General features: G+C 43.9%; 1 protein-coding gene across 1 annotated transcript in view; it reads left to right on the plus strand.

The window, feature by feature from the left end:
* Window positions 1–19,020, plus strand: part of LOC110516397 (neurotrophin-3-like) — a 119,692-nt gene that overhangs the window by 48,475 nt on the left and 52,197 nt on the right. The gene's annotated exons all lie outside the window — the stretch shown is intronic.

Here is a 19,020-nt window from a genome sequence, read left to right on the forward strand (position 1 = left end):
GTAGTAACAGTGTGATGTATACGAGAAGATGACGTTGTAGCGTTATTACTATGGAAGTAACAGTGTGATGAATACGAGAAGATGACGTTGTAGCGTTATTACTATGGAAGTAACAGTGTGATGAATACGAGAAGATGACGTTGTACCGTTATTACTATGGGAGTAACAGTGTGATGTTTTCCCACACAGTGCCAACATCCCCCACAGACTCCTGTCCCACTACCAACCTATACATATTTTCTTCAGGAACATCGGTGCAGAGAGCTCGGTAGGAAACTGTTGATCAGACAGAATGGCAGACATTACGCTCCAAGTATTTTCCCTTCTCCTGATGAAACCAGAGAAATTAATATACAATTATATTGAGTTAGAATATTACCTACCTCCTCTCTCTCAGGTGAGACCATGGCCAGTATATTACCTACCTCCTCTCTCTCAGGTGAGACCATGGCCAGTATATTACCTACCTCCTCTCTCTCAGGTGAGACCATGGCCAGTATATTACCTACCTCCTCTCTCTCAGGTGAGACCATGGCCACTATATTACCTACCTCCTCTCTCTCAGGTGCGACCATGGCCAGTATATTACCTACCTCCTCTCTCTCTCAGGTGAGACCATGGCCAGTATATTACCTACCTCCTCTCTCTCAGGTGAGACCATGGCCAGTATACTACCTACCTCCTGTCTCACTCAGGTGAGACCATGGCCAGTATGTTACCTAGCTCCTGTCTCTCTCAGGTGCAACCATGGCCAGTATATTACCTACCTCCTCTCTCTCAGGTGAGACCATGGCCAGTATGTTACCTAGCTCCTGTCTCTCTCAGGTGAGACCATGGCCATTATATTACCTGCCTCCTCTCTCTCAGGTGAGACCATGGCCAGTATATTACCTACCTCCTCTCTCTCAGGTGAGACCATGGCCAGTATGTTACCAACTATCAATTCATTGATGGTGAGTTGATTGCTGAATTCATAAGCAATAATATGTTATCAAACCAAAATGGATGTTTATTTGGCGTATGTACAGGATAAGGTGGGGTATATACAGGAATATTTTTTATTTTTTATTTAACCTTTATTTAACCAGGTAGGCTAGTTGGGAACAAATTCTCATTTGCAACTGCGACCTGGAATATGACATTGCGAAGTAACAATTAGTGTGATGTTTTCCCACACAGTGCCAACATTCCCCACAGACTCAGACTTGCCTCTCCTGTCCCACTACCAACCAAGCCAGAGTTTCTTCAGGAACAACGGTGCAGAGGGCTTGGCAGGAAACTGGTGCTCATACAGAACTGCAGACATTACGCTCTTTTTACGTATTTTCCTTTCTCTTGATGAACCTTGAGGAATGAATTTACAATGACATTGAGCTAGAGTCTACTACGAAAACCTGGTCTGGAAAGTCCTTTGACACAGGGATTTTATTACATTTCAGTGATATGATTTGTTTTCTCCCATCAGCATTAACACTGTCAGAGTAACAGAACCATGGAGGACTGGACTACTGTCAGAGTAACAGAACCATGGAGGACTGGACCACTGTCAGAGTAACAGAACCATGGTGGACTGGACTACTGTCAGAGTAACAGAACCATGGAGGACTGGACCACTGTCATAGTAACAGAACCATGGTGGACTGGACCACTGTCATAGTAACAGAACCATGGAGGACTGGACTACTGTCAGAGTAACAGAACCATGGAGGACTGGACTACTGTCAGAGTAACAGAACCATGGAGGACTGGACCACTGTCATAGTAACAGAACCATGGTGGACTGGACCACTGTCATAGTAACAGAACCATGGAGGACTGGACTACTGTCAGAGTAACAGAACCATGGTGGACTGGACCACTGTCATAGTAACAGAACCATGGTGGACTGGACTACTGTCAGAGTAACAGAACCATGGTGGACTGGACCACTGTCATAGTAACATAACCATGGTGGACTGGACTACTGTCAGAGTAACAGAACCATGGTGGACTGGACCACTGTCATAGTAACAGAACCATGGAGGACTGGACTACTGTCAGAGTAACAGAACCATGGAGGACTGGACCACTGTCATAGTAACAGAACCATGGAGAACTGGACTACTGATAATGACTGAAGCTCTTGTGAATTGAAATGAAGTTGATTTGGTTGGTTTCTGGTGTAGCAGGTACAACGTCACATCGACACAATGCTGATGGCGACTCATGTAGTGTAGCTGAAAAGTTAGTATGTTCCTCATCATGTAGCTGAAGGGTTAGGATGTTCCTCATCATGTAGCTGAAGGGTTAGGATGTTCCTCATCATGTAGCTGAAGGGTTAGGATGTTCCTCATCATGTAGCTGAAGGGTTAGGATGTTCCTCGTCATGTAGCTGAAGGGTTAGGATGTTCCTCATCATGTAGCTGAAGGGTTAGGATGTTCCTCATCATGTAGCTGAAGGGTTAGGATGTTCCTCATAATGTAGTGTAGCTGAAGGGTTAGAATGTTCCTCGTCATGTAGTATAGCTGAATGGTTGGGATGTTCCTCATCATGTAGTGTAGCTGAAGGGTTAGGATGTTCCTCATCATGTAGCATAGCTGAAGGTTTGGGATGTTCCTCATCATGTAGCTGAAGGGTTAGGATGTTCCTCATAATGTAGCTGAAGGGTTAGGATGTTCCTCATCTTGTAGCTGAAGGGTTGGGATGTTCCTCATCATGTAGCTGAAGGGTTAGGATGTTCCTCATAATGTAGCTGAAGGGTTGGGATGTTCCTCATTATGTAGTGTAGCTGAAGGGTTGGGATGTTCCTCATCGTGTAGCTGAAGGGTTAGGATGTTCCTCATCATGTAATGTAGCTGAAGGGTTAGGATGTTCCTCATAATGTAGCTGAAGGGTTGGGATGTTCCTCATTATGTAGTGTAGCTGAAGGGTTGGGATGTTCCTCATCGTGTAGCTGAAGGGTTAGGATGTTCCTCATCATGTAGTGTAGCTGAAGGGTTAGCATGTTCCTCATCATGTAGTGTAGCTGAAGGGTTGAGATGTTCCTCATCATGTAGCTGAAGGGTTGGGATGTTCCTCATCATGTAGCTGAAGGGTTAAGATGTTCCTCATCATGTAGCTGAAGGGTTAAGATGTTCCTCATCATGTAGTGTAGCTGAATGGTTGGGATGTTCCTCATCATGTAGTGTAGCTGAATGGTTGGGATGTTCCTCATCATGTAGCTGAAGGGTTGGGATGTTCCTCATCATGTAGCGGAAGGGTTAGGATGTTCCTCATCATGTAGCTGAAGGGTTAGGATGTTCCTCGTCATGTAGCTGAAGGGTTAGGATGTTCCTCATCATGTAGTATAGCTGAAGGGTTGAGATGTTCCTCATCATGTAGCTGAAGGATTAGGATGTTCCTCACCATGTAGCTGAAGGGTTCGGATGTTCCTAATCATGTAGTATAGCTGAATGGTTGGGATGTTCCTCATCATGTAGCTGAAGGGTTGAGATGTTCCTCATCATGTAGCTGAAGGGTTAGGATGTTCCTCACCATGTAGCTGAAGGGTTCGGATGTTCCTAATCATGTAGTATAGCTGAATGGTTGGGATGTTCCTCATCATGTAGCTGAAGGGTTGAGATGTTCCTCATCATGTAGCTGAAGGGTTAGGATGTTCCTCACCATGTAGCTGAAGGGTTAGGATGTTCCTCATCATGTAGTGTAGCTGAATGGTTGGGATGTTCCTCATCATGTAGCTGAAGGGTTGAGATGTTCCTCATCATGTAGCTGAAGGGTTAGAATGTTCCTCACCATGTAGCTGAAGGGTTCGGATGTTCCTAATCATGTAGCTGAAGGGTTAGGATATTCCTCATCATGTAGTGTAGCTGAATGGTTGGGATGTTCCTCATCATGTAGTGTAGCTGAATGGTTGGGATGTTCCTCATCATGTAGCTGAAGGGTTAGGATGTTCCTCACCATGTAGCTGAAGGGTTAGGATGTTCCTCATCATGTAGTATAGCTGAAGGGTTGAGATGTTCCTCATCATGTAGCTGAAGGGTTAGGATGTTCCTCATCATGTAGCTGAAGGGTTAGAATGTTCCTCACCATGTAGCTGAAGGGTTCGGATGTTCCTAATCATGTAGCTGAAGGGTTAGGATATTCCTCATCATGTAGTGTAGCTGAATGGTTGGGATGTTCCTCATCATGTAGTATAGCTGAAGGGTTGAGATGTTCCTCATCATGTAGCTGAAGGGTTAGGATGTTCCTCATCATGTAGCTGAAGGGTTAGAATGTTCCTCACCATGTAGCTGAAGGGTTCGGATGTTCCTAATCATGTAGCTGAAGGGTTAGGATATTCCTCATCATGTAGTGTAGCTGAAGGGTTAGGATGTTCCTCATCATGTAGTATAGCTGAAGGGTTGAGATGTTCCTCATCATGTAGCTGAAGGGTTAGGATGTTCCTCATCATGTAGCTGAAGGGTTAGAATGTTCCTCACCATGTAGCTGAAGGGTTCGGATGTTCCTCATTATGTAGCTGAAGGGTTGGGATGTTCCTCATCATGTAGCTGAAGGGTTAGGATGTTCCTCACCATGTAGCTGAAGGGTTAGGATGTTCCTCATCATGTAGCTGAACGGTTAGGATGTTCCTCATCATGTAGCTGAAGGGTTAGGATGTTCCTCATCATGTAGTGTAGCTGAATGGTTGGGATGTTCCTCATCATGTAGTATAGCTGAAGGGTTGAGATGTTCCTCATCATGTAGCTGAAGGGTTAGGATGTTCCTCATCATGTAGCTGAAGGGTTAGGATGTTCCTCATCATGTAGCTGAAGGGTTAGGATGTTCCTCATCATGTAGCTGAAGGGTTAGAATGTTCCTCATCATGTAGCTGAAGGGTTAGAATGTTCCTCACCATGTAGCTGAAGGGTTAGGATGTTCCTCATCATGTAGTGTAGCTGAATGGTTGGGATGTTCCTCATCATGTAGCTGAAGGGTTCGGATGTTCCTCATCATGTAGTGTAGCTGAACGGTTAGGATGTTCCTCATCATGTAGTATAGCTGAAGGGTTGGGATGTTCCTCATCTTGTAGCTGAAGGGTTAGGATGTTCCTCATCATGTAGCTGAAGGGTTAGGATGTTCCTCATCATGTAGCTGAAGGGTTAGGATGTTCCTCATCATGTAGCTGAAGGGTTAGGATGTTCCTCATCATGTAGTGTAGCTGAACGGTTAGGATGTTCCTCATCATGTAGCTGAAGGGTTAGAATGTTCCTCACCATGTAGCTGAAGGGTTAGGATGTTCCTCATCATGTAGTGTAGCTGAATGGTTGGGATGTTCCTCATTATGCAGCTGAAGGGTTGGGATGTTCCTCATCATGTAGTATGGCTGAATGGTTGGGATGTTCCTCATTATGTAGCTGAAGGGTTGGGATGTTCCTCATCATGTAGTATAGCTGAAGGGTTAGGATGTTCCTCATCATGTAGTATGGCTGAATGGTTGGGATGTTCCTCATTATGTAGCTGAAGGGTTGGGATGTTCCTCATCATGTAGTATAGCTGAAGGGTTAGGATGTTCCTCATCATGTAGCTGAAGGGTTAGGATGTTCCTCATCATGTAGTATGGCTGAATGGTTGGGATGTTCCTCATTATGTAGCTGAAGGGTTAGGATGTTCCTCATCATGTAGCTGAAGGGTTGGGATGTTCCTCATCATGTAGCTGAAGGGTTAGGATGTTCCTCATCATGTAGCTGAAGGTTTAGAATGTTCCTCACCATGTAGCTGAAGGTTTGGGATGTTCCTCATCATGTAGTGTAGTTGAATGGTTGGGATGTTCCTCATAGTTTATGGCTGATGTTGTTTCCTCTGTCCAACAGGTCCAGGAGATCCTCTGCATTATAGGTTGAATGTTTGGGATGTTCCTCATAGTTGATGGCTGATGTTGTTTCCTCCTCCAACAGGTCCAGGAGATCCTCTGCATCATAGGTTGAATGTTTGGGATGTTCCTCATAGTTTATGGCTGATGTTGTTTCCTCCTCCAACAGGTCCAGGAGATCCTCTGAATTATAGGTTTAATGTTTGGGATGTTCCTCATAGTTTATGGCTGATGTTGTTTCCTCCTCCAACAGGTCCAGGAGATCCTCTGCATTATAGGTTGAATGTTTGGGATGTTCCTCATAGTTTATGGCTGATGTTGTTTCCTCCTCCAACACGTCCAGGAGATCCTCTGCATTATAGGTTGAATGTTTGGGATGTTCCTCATAGTTTATGGCTGATGTTGTTTCCTCCTCCAACAGGTCCAGGAGATCCTCTGCATTATAGGTTGAATGTTTGGGATGTTCCTCATAGTTTATGGCTGATTTTGTTTCCTCCTCCAACAGGTCCAGGAGATCCTCTGCATTATAGGTTGAATGTTTGGGATGTTCCTCATAGTTTATTGCTGATGTTGTTTCCTCCTCCAACAGGTCCAGGAGATCCTCTGCATTATAGGTTGAATGTTTGGGATGTTCCTCATAGTTTATGGCTGATGTTGTTTCCTCCTCCAACACGTCCAGGAGATCCTCTGCATTATAGGTTGAATGTTTGGGATGTTCCTCATAGTTTATGGCTGATGTTGTTTCCTCCTCCAACAGGTCCAGGACATCCTCTGCATTATAGGTTGAATGTTTGGGATGTTCCTCATAGTTTATGGCTGATGTTGTTTCCTCCTCCAACAGGTCCAGGAGATCCTCTGCATTATAGGTTGAATGTTTGGGATGTTCCTCATAGTTTATGGCTGATGTTGTTTCCTCCTTCTACAGGTCCAGGAGATCCTCTGCATTATAGGTTGAATGTTTGGGATGTTCCTCATAGTTTATGGCTGATGTTGTTTCCTCCTCCAACAGGTCCAGGAGATCCTCTGCATTATAGGTTGAATGTTTGGGATGTTCCTCATAGTTTATGGCTGATGTTGTTTCCTCCTCCAACAGGTCCAGGAGATCCTCTGCATTATAGGTTGAATGTTTGGGATGTTCCTCATAGTTTATGGCTGATGTTGTTTCCTCCTCCAACAGGTCCAGGAGATCCTCTGCATTATAGGTTGAATGTTTGGGATGTTCCTCATAGTTTATGGCTGATGTTGTTTCCTCCTCCAACAGGTCCAGGAGATCCTCTGCATTATAGGTTTAATGTTTGGGATGTTCCTCATAGTTTATGGCTGATGTTGTTTGCTCCTCCAACAGGTCCAGGAGATCCTCTGCATTATAGGTTGAATGTTTGGGATGTTCCTCATAGTTTATGGCTGATGTTGTTTCCTCCTCCAACACGTCCAGGAGATCCTCTGCATTATAGGTTGAATGGTTGGGATGTTCCTCATAGTTTATGGCTGATGTTGTTTCCTCCTCCAACACGTCCAGGAGATCCTCTGCATTATAGGTTGAATGTTTGGGATGTTCCTCATAGTTTATGGCTGATGTTGTTTCCTCCTCCAACAGGTCCAGGAGATCCTCTGCATTTTAGGTTGACGTGGGAAAGCATGAAACATTTTGTTACAGTACAACTCAATGTCATCTTCCTGTACTCCCCCCCCGCTGCATCCTGTACATACACCAAATAAACATTAGTTTGGTTTGATAACTGTCACGCCCTGACCTTAGCGAGCCTTTTAATGTCTCTATTTGCTTTGGTCAGGGTGTGATATGGGGGTGGGCATTCTATGTTTTGATTTTCTATTTCTATGTTTTGGCTGGGTGTGGTTCTCATTCAGGGACAGCTGTCTATCGTTGTCTCTGATTGGGAGCCATACTTAGGTAGCCCTTTTCCCTCCTTTCTTTGTGGGAAGTTGCCTGTGTTTATGGGACATGGCCTTTAGCTTCACAGTTTGTTTATTGTTTTGTTCGGCGTCTTTTCTAAATAAAATAATATGAACGCTCACCACGCTGTCCTCTTCATTCAACGGCCGTGACAATAACACAATGTTGACGGAATAGGAGGAGAATTTACACACCGTTTATGAATTCAACCACCTCATCTTCTTCAATGCTCTCCAGGGTTGTTGACTACAGCTAAATGGGGGAGAAGACATTACCACCATCAATGCTCTGTTGACTACAGCTAAATGGGGGAGAAGACATTACCACCATCAATGCTCTGTTGACTACAGCTAAATGGGGGAGAAGACGTTACCACCATCAATGCTCTGTTGACTACAGCTAAATGGGGGAGAAGACGTTACCACAGAATAAGTCAGTGTTGCAACAGTCTCATTTTCATCCAATAGGATGTGGTGTTGTGTTGTAACCTGTGTCACATGTGTCATGCTAATGCGCCATCCTATGACTTGATGGACCATAGTTCACCACTATGTCATTCAGATGAGCCATTGTTTACTTGACTGACCACGCTGGATATTCATTCAGTGGTCCTGGTGGGCTGGTAACACTAGATAGGAATCAATACTGTATATAGACAGACGGGTTATTCATCAGTCATCCTGTGGTCTCCACCAGTATCTCATGTTCCCTCTAAATCAGACTGTCTCCACCAGTATCTCAGGTTCCCTCTAAATCAGACTGTCTCCACCAGTATCTCAGGTTCCCTCTAAATCAGACTGTCTCCACCAGTATATCAGGTTCCCTCTAAATCAGACTGTCTCCACCAGTATATCAGGTTCCCTCTAAATCAGACTGTCTCTACCAGTATCTCAGGTTCCCTCTAAATCAGACTGTCTCCACCAGTATCTCAGGTTCCCTCTAAATCAGACTGTCTCCACCAGTATCTCAGGTTCCCTCTAAATCAGACTGTCTCCACCAGTATATCAGGTTCCCTCTAAATCAGACTGTCTCCACCAGTATCTCAGGTTCCCTCTAAATCAGACTGTTTCCACCAGTATCTCAGGTTCCCTCTAGAGATCAGACTGTCTCCACCAGTATCTCAGGTTCCCTCTAAATCAGACTGTCTCCACCAGTATCTCAGGTTCCCTCTAGAGATCAGACTGTCTCCACCAGTATCTCCCTGACAAATACATGTCTGTGTGATGTTATTGCTCGATGCTTTTGTTGGGTGGTCCTGGGCCGAAAATGCTGTCCACCACCTAGTTAGCTAGCATGATGCTTGTTTCTTTTGTCCCTGCTACAGCCTGCAAACAAGTTGGCTTGTTGGCTTCGTTTTCTCTGTGTTTGTTTCTGGCTGCTGTAACGTTAGCTAGTTTGCAAGTTACTTTTATTTCTCCTCCGGGTTCATGGCAGCAGGGTCATTTGAGTAGGTGGGGTTTAACTCAAAGACACACCTTGCCTAGAAGGCCAGCCCGAGGAGGCTTGGGGTCAACCTCCTGGTGTTTGTTCAATGTGAAAACACTAGAAATGGGGCGGCAAAGGGTCGCCCAAGACCTGCGGCTTCCTGCTTTATAGATTACATTGGATTGGAATTGGAATACTTCCCCACTATGTTTCTCTCCAGATTTAACGGAAATTCTCATTTCAGACAATTGTTAATTGCTCAGGTCTCAACCTCCTGGTTTTCTTTCAAAATGAAAACACTACACAAGAAGTAGGGCATCATAGGGGGTCACCCCCAAGACCTGTGGATTCCTGCTTTGTATTTGTATTTATTATGGATCCCCATTCCTGGGGTCCAGCAAAATTATGGCATTTTATACCATTTTAAAATGGTAGGACAAGGTAGGACCTGCCTTGTTGATAGTGCTGTTAAGAAGGTAGAAACTAGAGCCTGTAGGACCTGCCTTGTTGATAGTGTTGTTAAGAAGGTAGAAACTAGGGCCTGTAGGACCTGCCTTGTTGATAGTGTTGTTAAGAAGGTAGAAACTAGAGCCTGTAGGACCTGCCTTGTTGATAGTGTTGTTAAGAAGGTAGAAACTAGAGCCTGTAGGACCTGCCTTGTTGATAGTGTTGTTAAGAAGGTAGAAACTAGGGCCTGTAGGACCTGCCTTGTTGGTAGTGTTGTTAAGAAGGTAGAAACTAGGGCCTGTAGGACCTGCCTTGTTGGTAGTGTTGTTAAGAAGGTAGAAACTAGGGCCTGTAGGACCTGCCTTGTTGATAGTGCTGTTAAGAAGGTAGAAACTAGGGCCTGTAGGACCTGCCTTGTTGATAGTGTTGTTAAGAAGGTAGAAACGAGGGCCTGTAGGACCTGCCTTGTTGATAGTGTTGTTAAGAAGGTAGAGCAGGGCCTTATCATGGACAGACTTCTCCCCATCTGAGCTACTGTTGAATCAGTATGGCTACATTACCGATAACATTGATTTGCATGCTGGGAATGTTGTGGTAATATTAGGTCAAACTTAAATATGACATTTTCTAAATGTTCTGAAATGTTCTGAGCACCTCCAAGACAAGGTCAAATGTACATTGTGGGAACATAAATTTAATATTACGTTAAACCTAAATCAAATACGCTATGAACATAATACATACTGACTTATTTCATTCTTACAACATTAAGGGAACGTCCTGTGCAACCTAACTTAAACATTGTAGAATCATCCACTCAGCTGGACAGTTTTTGTGTTATGAGAACATTTGCTGCGACCTAACGAATGTTCTCATAACTCAAAAACTGTCCAGCTGAGTGGATGATTCTACAATGTTTATTTTAGGGTGCATAAAAGGTTCTCATAAAATGTAATTAGGTTGTGGAAACAGTAGGGGTACATTACAAGAGATAGGTTCCCAAAATGCAAATTAGAACATTTGCTGCGACCTAACGAATGTTCTCAGAACTTTCACAGAACCAATTTTGGTTTGCTGGGAAAGCATTACTGGTACATTGCGTTACTACATTACCTGGAAGCCTAATGCGAACGTCTGGGGAATGTTCTGGTTGTTACAGATGTAGAATGTTACAGATATTACAGAATTATCAAAAACATTCTCTGAATATTTTGGGGATGTTATCATCCTAATTTTAGATGAAACACTAGGAGAACTGTCTAAATGCTGTGTTAGCTGTCTGACAGCTAGGAGAACTGTCGAAATGCTGTGGGAGCTGTCTAAAGGCTAGGAGAACTGTCTAAATGCTGTGTTAGCTGTCTGATTGCTATAAGAACTGTCTAAATGCTGTGGGAGCTGTCTAAAGGCTAGGCGAACTGTCTAAATGCTGTGGGAGCTGTCTGACTGCTAGGAGAACTGTCTAAATGCTGTGGGAGCTGTCTGACTGCTAGGAGAACTGTCTAAATGCTGTGGGAGCTGTCTGACTGCTAGGAGAACTGTCTAAATGCTGTGGGAGCTGTCTGAATGCTAGGATAACTGTCTAAATGCTGTGGGAGCTGTATAAAGGCTAGGAGAACTGTCTAAATGCTGTGGGAGCTGTCTGACTGCTAGGAGAACTGTCTAAAGGCTAGGATAACTGTCTAAATGCTGTGGGAGCTGTCTGACTGCTAGCAGAACTGTCTAAATGCTGTGGGAGCTGTCTGAATGCTAGGAGAACTGTGTAAACCCCATGGGAGCTTTCTGAATGCTAGGCGAATTGTCTAGATGTTATGGGAGCTGTCTAAAGGCTGTGGGAGCTGTCTAAAGGCTAAGATAACTGTCTAAATGCTGTGGGACCTGTCTGAATGCTAGGAGAACTGTCTAAATGCTGTGGGAGCTGTCTAAATGTTAGGATAACTGTTTAGATGCTTTGGGGGCTGTCTAAATGCTAGGAGAACTGTCTAGATGCCATGGGAGCTGTCTGAAGGCTAGGAGATCTGTTTAGATGCTATGGGAGCTGTCTGAAGGCTAGGAGAACTGTCTAGATGCTATGGGAGCTGTCTGAAGGCTAGGATACCTGTCTAGGTGCTACGGGAGCTGTCTGAAGGCTAGGATACCTGTCTATATGCTATGGGAGCTGTCTGGAGGCTAGGATACCTGTCTAGATGCTATGGGAGCTGTCTGAATGCTAGGAGAACTATATAGACATATATGATACTACATGTTCCACTGTAGGGTTAGAGTTAGGGTTAACACAATGTGGACTGTACCACAACACAATGTGGACTGTACCACAACACAATGTGGACTGTACCACAACACAATGTGGACTGTACCACAACACAATGTGGACTGTACCATAACACAATGTGGACTGTACCACAACACAATGTGGACTGTAAAACAACATAATGTGGACTGTACCACAACACAATCAGGACTGTACCACAACACAATGTGGACTGTACCACAACACAATGTGGACTGTACCACAACACAATGTGGACTGTACCACAACACAATGTGGACTGTACCACAACACAATGTGGACTGTGCTACAACACAATGTGGACTGTACCACAACACAATGTGGACTGTACCACATCACACTGTGGACTGTACCACAACACAATGTGGACTGTACCACAACACAATCAGGACTGTACCACAACACAATGTGGACTGTACCACAACACAATGTGGACTGTACCACACCACAATGTGGACTGTACCACAACACAATGTGGACTGTACCACAACACACAAGGCCCTGTATGTCTAGCCCTAACCCTACAGTGGAACATGGCATCTTATACATGGTAATTAACAAGTGAGATTTCTCTGTGAGGCCTGATTGGAACATGTGCATCCAGTTGATGTTGATGAGATTTCAAACAGTGAATGTTGAGACTGAGAACCCAGAGGAATGACTGAGCCCCTCAATGTAAACTCACTGCTGTGTGGAGGGGATTGCTGCTCCTCCTCCTAACTCTCCTCTTCCTCGCTGGCCTCTCTCTCCTCCTTCCTGCACCAGGCCAGATGGGAACAGCTCTACAAGGATGACAGAAAGGAGAGAGAGAGAGAAAGAGAGAGTGTGCGTGTGTGCGTAATATGAATGTAGTCCCCTTTATAGAACATCTGGAGTCAGTTTGTCTGAATGAAGCATCTCTGCTTCTCGCTGATAGGCTGCCCCTGATAGGCTGGCTGTGTTGGGTGTTAGAGTGGCTTAGTGGGCAGTGTGCCAAACCACCAGCCTCAGTCTGTCACCTTGAGACCGGGTTGGTCACAGCAACAACACCACACCATGACGTGTTCTGGGAACAGCACGGCTGTGTATTTTACTGTGGTGTTAACTGTCTTTCTGTTACAGACCAGTGTCTGGTTAGAGACCATGCTGTTATCACATTAGTGTGGAACTGCAGTATTCAGGGTTAGAGACCAAGCTACTTTTATCATGTCAGCTCCCTGCTGTAGAGGTCTGAGGTACGGCTGTAGAGGTCTGAGGTATGGCTGTAGAGGTCTGAGGTACTGCTGTAGAGGTCTGAGGTACGGCTGTAGAGGTCTGAGGTACTGCTGTAGAGGTCTGAGGTACGGCTGTAGAGGGTTGAGGTACGGCTGTAGAGGTCTGAGGTACAGCTGTAGAGGTCTGAGGTACTGCTGTAGAGGTCTGAGGTACGGCTGTAGAGGTCTGAGGTACTGCTGTAGAGGTCTGAGGTACTGCTGTAGAGGTCTGAGGTACGGCTGTAGAGGTCTGAGGTACGGCTGTAGAGGTCTGAGGTACTGCTGTAGAGGTCTGAGGTACTGCTGTAGAGGTCTGAGGTACGGCTGTAGAGGTCTGAGGTACTGCTGTAGAGGTCTGAGGTACTGCTGTAGAGGTCTGAGGTACTGCTGTAGAGGTCTGAGGTACTGCTGTAGAGGTCTGAGGTACGGCTGTAGAGGTCTGAGGTACGGCTGTAGTGGTGTAGTGGTGTAGTGGTGTAGTGGTGTAGTAGTATAGTGGTGTAGTAGTGTAGTGGTGTAGTAGTGTTGTGGTGTAGTAGTATAGTGGTGTAGTAGTATAGTGGTGTAGTAGTATAGTGGTGTAGTAGTGTAGTGGTGTAGTAGTGTTGTGGTGTAGTAGTGTAGTGGTGTAGTAGTGTAGTAGTATTGTGGTGTAGTAGTATAGTGGTGTAGTAGTGTAGTGGTGTAGTAGTGTAGTAGTGTAGTAGTGTAGTAGTGTAGTAGTGTAGTGGTGTAGTAGTATAGTGGTGTAGTAGTATAGTGGTGTAGTAGTATAGTGGTGTAGTAGTGTAGTGGTGTAGTAGTGTAGTAGTATAGTGGTGTAGTGGTGTAGTAGTATTGTGGTGTAGTAGTATTGTGGTGTAGTAGTATAGTGGTGTAGTAGTGTAGTGGTGTAGTAGTGTAGTAGTGTAGTAGTGTAGTAGTGTAGTGTGTAGTGGTGTAGTAGTATAGTGGTGTAGTAGTATAGTGGTGTAGTAGTATAGTGGTGTAGTAGTGTAGTGGTGTAGTAGTGTAGTAGTATAGTGGTGTAGTGGTGTAGTAGTATTGTGGTGTAGTAGTATAGTGGTGTAGTAGTGTAGTGGTGTAGTAGTGTAGTAGTGTAGTAGTGTAGTAGTGTAGTGTGTAGTAGTGTAGTGGTGTAGTAGTATAGTGGTGTAGTAGTATAGTGGTGTAGTAGTATAGTGGTGTAGTAGTGTAGTGGTGTAGTAGTGTTGTGGTGTAGTAGTATAGTGGTGTAGTAGTATAGTGGTGTAGTAGTGTAGTAGTATAGTGGTGTAGTAGTGTAGTGGTGTAGTAGTGTTGTGGTGTAGTAGTGTAGTAGTGTAGTAGTATAGTGGTGTAGTGGTGTAGTAGTATTGTGGTGTAGTAGTATAGTGGTGTAGTAGTGTAGTGGTGTAGTGGTGTAGAGGTGTAGTAGTGTAGTGGTGTAGTAGTATAGTGGTGTAGTAGTATAGTGGTGTAGTAGTATAGTGGTGTAGTAGTGTAGTGGTGTAGTAGTGTTGTGGTGTAGTATTGTAGTAGTGTAGTGTGTAGTGGTGTAATAGTGTAGTGGTGTAGTAGTATAGTGGTGTAGTAGTATAGTGGTGTAGTAGTGTAGTGGTGTAGTAGTATAGTGGTGTAGTAGTATAGTGGTGTAGTAGTATAGTGGTGTAGTGGTGTAGTAGTATTGTGGTGTAGTAGTGTAGTAGTGTAGTGTGTAGTGGTGTAATAGTGTAGTGGTGTAGTAGTATAGTGGTGTAGTGGTGTAGTAGTGTTGTGGTGTAGTAGTGTAGTAGTGTAGTGTGTAGTGGTGTAGTAGTGTAGTGGTGTAGTAGCGTAGTGGTGTAGTAGTATAGTGCTGTAGTGGTGTAGTAGTATAGTGGTGTAGTAGTATAGTGGTGTAGTGGTGTAGTAGTATAGTGGTGTAGTAGTATAGTGGTGTAGTAGTGTAGTGGTGTAGTAGTATAGTGGTGTAGTAGTATAGTGGTGTAGTGGTGTAGTAGTGTAGTGGTGTAATAGTGTAGTGGTGTAGTGGTGTAGAGGTGTAGTAGTGTAGTGGTGTAGTAGTATAGTGGTGTAGTGGTGTAGTAGTATAGTGGTGTAGTAGTATAGTGGTGTAGTAGTATAGTAGTGTAGTAGTGTAGTAGTGTAGTGGTGTAGTAGTATAGTGGTGTAGTGGTGTAGTAGTATAGTGGTGTAGTAGTATAGTGGTGTAGTGGTGTAGTAGTGTTGTGGTGTAGTAGTGTAGTAGTGTAGTGTGTAGTGGTGTAGTAGTGTAGTGGTGTAGTAGCGTAGTGGTGTAGTAGTATAGTGGTGTAGTGGTGTAGTAGTATAGTGGTGTAGTAGTGTAGTAGTGTAGTGGTGTAGTAGTATAGTGGTGTAGTAGTGTAGTGGTGTAGTAGTATAGTGGTGTAGTAGTATAGTGGTGTAGTGGTGTAGTAGTATAGTGGTGTAGTAGTGTAGTGTGTAGTGGTGTAGTAGTGTAGTGGTGTAGTAGCGTAGTGGTGTAGAGGTGTAGTATTGTAGTGGTGTAGTAGTATAGTGGTGTAGTGGTGTAGTAGTGTTGTGGTGTAGTAGTATAGTGGTGTAGTAGTATAGTGGTGTAGTAGTGTAGTGGTGTAGTAGTATAGTGGTGTAGTAGTATAGTGGTGTAGTAGTATAGTGGTGTAGTGGTGTAGTAGTGTAGTGGTGTAGTGGTGTAGTAGTATAGTGGTGTAGTGGTGTAGTAGTGTTGTGGTGTAGTAGTATAGTGGTGTAGTAGTATAGTGGTGTAGTAGTGTAGTGGTGTAGTAGTATAGTGGTGTAGTAGTATAGTGGTGTAGTAGTATAGTGGTGTAGTGGTGTAGTAGTGTAGTGGTGTAGTGGTGTAGTAGTATAGTGGTGTAGTAGTGTAGTGGTGTAGTGGTGTAGTAGTGTAGTGGTGTAGTAGTATAGTGGTGTAGTAGTATAGTGGTGTGTAGTATAGTGGTGTAGTAGTGTAGTGGTGTAGCAGTGTAGTGGTGTAGTAGTGTGGTAGTGTAGTGGTGTAGTAGTGTGGTGGTGTAGTAGTATAGTGGTGTAGTAGTGTTGTGGTGTAGTAGTATAGTGGTGTAGTAGTATAGTGGTGTAGTAGTATAGTGGTGTAGTAGTGTTGTGGTGTAATAGTATAGTGGTGTAGTAGTATAGTGGTGTAGTAGTATAGTGGTGTAGTAGTGTAGTGGTGTAGTAGTATAGTGGTGTAGTAGTATAGTGGTGTAGTAGTGTAGTGGTGTAGCAGTGTAGTAGTGTGGTAGTGTAGTGGTGTAGTAGTGTGGTAGTGTAGTGGTGTAGTAGTGTGGTAGTGTAGTGGTGTAGTAGTGTAGTAGTGTAGTGGTGTAGTAGTGTAGTGGTGTAGTAGTGTGGTAGTGTAGTGGTGTAGTAGTGTAGTAGTGTGGTAGTGTAGTGGTGTAGTAATGTGGTAGTGTAGTGGTGTAGTAGTGTGGTAGTGTAGTGGTGTAGTGGTGTAGTAGTGTAGTGGTGTAGTAGTGTAGTAGTGTAGTGGTGTAGTGGTGTAGTAGTGTAGTGGTGTAGTAGTGTGGTAGTGTAGTGGTGTAGTAGTGTAGTAGTGTAGTGGTGTAGTAGTGTAGTAGTTTAGTGGTGTAGTGGTGTAGTAGTGTAGTGGTGTAGTAGTGTGGTAGTGTAGTGGTGTAGTAGTGTAGTAGTGTGGTAGTGTAGTAGTGTAGTAGTATAGTGGTGTAGTAGTGTAGTAGTATAGTGGTGTAGTAGTTTAGTGGTGTAGTAGTGTAGTGGTGTAGTAGTGTAGTAGTGTAGTGTGTAGTGGTGTAGTAGTGTAGTGGTGTAGTGGTGTAGTAGTGTAGTAGTGTAGTAGTGTAGTGTGTAGTGGTGTAATAGTGTAGTGGTGTAGTAGTATAGTGGTGTAGTAGTATAGTGGTGTAGTAGTGTAGTGTGTAGTAGTGTAGTGGTGTAGTGGTGTAGTGGTGTAGTGGTGTAGTAGTATAGTGGTGTAGTAGTGTAGTGGTGTAGTGGTCTAGTAGTATAGTGGTGTAGTGTAGTGGTGTAGTAGTGTAGTAGTGTAGTAGTGTAGTAGTGTAGTGTGTAGTGGTGTAGTAGTATAGTGGTGTAGTAGTGTAGTGGTGTAGTAGTATAGTGGTGTAGTAGTGTAGTGGTGTAGTAGTGTAGTAGTGTAGTGTGTAGTGGTGTAGTGGTGTAGTAGTGTAGTAGTGTAGTAGTGTAGTGGTATAGTGGTGTAGTGGTGTAGTAGTGTAGTGTGTAGTGGTGTAGTAGTGTAGTGGTGTAGTGGTGTAGTAGTATAGTGGTGTAGTAGTGTAGTGGTGTAGTAGTATAGTGGTGTAGTAGTGTAGTGGTGTAGTAGTGTAGTAGTGTAGTGTGTAGTGGTGTAGTGGTGTAGTAGTGTAGTAGTGTAGTGTGTAGTGGTATAGTGGTGTAGTGGTGTAGTAGTGTAGTGTGTAGTGGTGTAGTAGTATAGTGGTGTAGTAGTATAGTGGTGTAGTAGTGTAGTGGTGTAGTAGTGTAGTAGTGTAGTGTGTAGTGGTGTAGTGGTGTAGTAGTGTAGTAGTGTAGTGTGTAGTGGTATAGTGGTGTAGTGGTGTAGTAGTGTAGTGGTGTAGTGGTGTAGTAGTGTAGTGTGTAGTGGTGTAGTGGTGTAGTAGTGTAGTAGTGTAGTAGTGTAGTAGTGTAGTGGTGTAGTGGTGTAGTGGTGTAGTAGTGTAGTGGTGTAGTGGTGTAGTAGTGTAGTAGTGTAGTGTGTAGTGGTGTAGTAGTATAGTGGTGTAGTAGTGTAGTGGTGTAGTAGTATAGTGGTATAGTAGTGTAGTGGTGTAGTAGTGTAGTAGTGTAGTGTGTAGTGGTGTAGTAGTGTAGTGGTGTAGTGGTGTAGTAGTGTAGTGGTGTAGTGGTGTAGTGGTGTAGTAGTGTAGTGGTGTAGTGGTGTAGTAGTATAGTGGTGTAGTAGTATAGTGGTGTAGTATTATAGTGGTGTAGTAGTGTAGTGGTGTAGTAGTGTAGTGGTGTAGTGGTGTAGTAGTATAGTGGTGTAGTAGTATAGTGGTGTAGTATTATAGTGGTGTAGTAGTGTAGTGGTGTAGTTGTGTAGTAGTATAGTGGTGTAGTAGTATAGTGGTGTAGTGGTGTAGTGTGTAGTAGTGTAGTGGTGTAGTGTGTAGTAGTGTAGTGGTGTAGTAGTGTAGTAGTGTAGTAGTGTAGTAGTGTAGTGTGTAGTGGTGTAGTAGTATAGTGGTGTAGTAGTGTAGTGGTGTAGTAGTATAGTGGTATAGTAGTGTAGTGGTGTAGTAGTGTAGTAGTGTAGTGTGTAGTGGTGTAGTAGTGTAGTGGTGTAGTGGTGTAGTAGTGTAGTAGTGTAGTGGTGTAGTGGTGTAGTGGTGTAGTAGTGTAGTGGTGTAGTGGTGTAGTAGTATAGTGGTGTAGTAGTATAGTGGTGTAGTATTATAGTGGTGTAGTAGTGTAGTGGTGTAGTTGTGTAGTAGTATAGTGGTGTAGTAGTATAGTGGTGTAGTGGTGTAGTAGTATAGTGGTGTAGTAGTGTAGTGGTGTAGTAGTATAGTGGTGTAGTAGTGTAGTGGTGTAGTGGTGTAGTAGTATAGTGGTGTAGTGGTGTAGTAGTGTAGTGGTGTAGTAGTATAGTGGTGTAGTAGTATAGTGTAGTAGTAGTGTAGTGGTGTAGTGGTATAGTAGTGTAGTGTGTAGTGGTGTAGTAGTGTAGTGGTGTCGTGGTGTAGTAGTGTAGTAGTGTAGTAGTGTAGGCTACACCAGGTAGTCCAGACCAGCAGGAGGTCTCCTTCTAATTGAACTAATTGGCCCAGGGCTGTACTGACTCATACCTCTTTAATCTCTCTAGTAAAACCTCAAATCATGTAATGGTTTATTACCACACATAAAGGTCAGGGAACA

The sequence above is a fragment of the Oncorhynchus mykiss genome, unplaced genomic scaffold, assembly GCF_013265735.2.
Source record: "Oncorhynchus mykiss isolate Arlee unplaced genomic scaffold, USDA_OmykA_1.1 un_scaffold_188, whole genome shotgun sequence".
Lineage (NCBI taxonomy): Eukaryota > Metazoa > Chordata > Actinopteri > Salmoniformes > Salmonidae > Oncorhynchus > Oncorhynchus mykiss.